Consider the following 1,633-nt stretch of genomic DNA (forward strand, 5'->3'; position numbering starts at 1 on the left):
CCTGTACCATGTTGCAATGCTCGCAATAATTAACGATATTACATTTACCAGGTGTACAAGTATGAAATGACGATTTGAGAAACAGATGGTGCACCAATGCAGTGTGAAGTACAAAGATTATACGCCATTTTATTGTACCATCAACAAGTGTCAAAGTGATTTGATTGAAAAGTATTTGCATAGTATTGTGTTGCTGTGTTTAATATGACGAAATTTGTACCAAATAAGGAGCATTCGCGGACAGCATTAATTTTTTGTTTTTATTTGAAGAAAACTGCTGCGGAATCATACCGATTACTTGGAGAAGCTTATAGTGAACATCGCAAATAACGTGTGAACGATAGTTTCAGCGTTTCAAAATTGGAGATTTCGATGTTGCAGACAAGGAACACGGAAAACCGCCCAAAAAGTACGAAGACGTGGAATTGCAAGCATGCTGGATGAAGATGATTCACAAACACAAAAACAACTCGCAGAGCAATTGAGCGTTAGTCAACAAGCTATTTCCAATCGCCTACGAGAGATGGGAAAAATTCAGAAAGTCGGCAGATGGGTGCCACATGAATTGAACGAGAGACAGATAGAGAAGCGCAAAATCACATGTGAAATTTTGCTCGAACGATACAGAAGAAAGTCATTCTTGCATCGTATCGTTACTGGGGATGAAAATGGATTTTTTTTGAGAATCTCAAGCGCAAAAAATCCCCAGGGGGGATAGACCCAGGTGCACCATCCACATCGACCGCATCGCTTTGGCAGGAAGACGATGCTCTGTGTTTGGTGGAATCAGAAGGATGTGGTCTATTATGAGCTATTGAAGCCTGGCAAAACGATTAATACCAAACGTTATCAACAACAATTGATCAATTTGAACCGTTCGCTGCTTAAAAAACGACCAAAAGAGGCAATACAAGATCATTTTTCTCCATGACAATGCTCCATCACTTACGGCAAAACCAGTTCGGGACACGTTGGAAGCACTCAGCTGGGAAGTTCTATCCTATGGGGCTTAGTCACCAGACTTGGCTCCTTCCGATTATCACTTGTTTGCATCGATGGGTCACGCACTTGCTGAGCAGCGCTTTGGTTCGTACGGAGATGTGAAAAAATGGCTCAAATGGTTCGCGGTAAAAGGGGAAGATTTTTACTGGCGTGGTATTCACAAATTGTCCGAAAGATGGGAAAAATGTGTAACTAGCAATGGAGCATACTTTGAATAAATCTCTTTTTATCATTTCATATTTGTACACATTCACTTACTAGTTGTTGATCCAACGGATGTTCACTTACCAGTGTACATCCGTTGGATCAACAACTAGTAAGTGAATATCGTTCTGCAAGGAAACGTATATGAACACACAATTAATAATTTTATAATACTACTGTAGTTCCGTCCATGATTGCGTTTGAAGATTAAAAGGGAGCGCAGTTTTATTGCGCAGTTTACAGAATTGTCTATGTATGTATGTAAATTCACACCGAAACGTTTAAGCAATAAGGTCAGCTTTGATCGAATATAGAATTTCTTTTACTTAATTGCTGGAATTAAAATTTATTTATCTAATTAAAAAAATTTTTTATACGGTATATATATATCGTATATATTGTATGTATATATATATATATATATATA

The sequence above is a fragment of the Atta colombica genome, unplaced genomic scaffold (genome assembly GCF_001594045.1).
Source record: "Atta colombica isolate Treedump-2 unplaced genomic scaffold, Acol1.0 scaffold10, whole genome shotgun sequence".
NCBI classification, from domain to species: domain Eukaryota; kingdom Metazoa; phylum Arthropoda; class Insecta; order Hymenoptera; family Formicidae; genus Atta; species Atta colombica.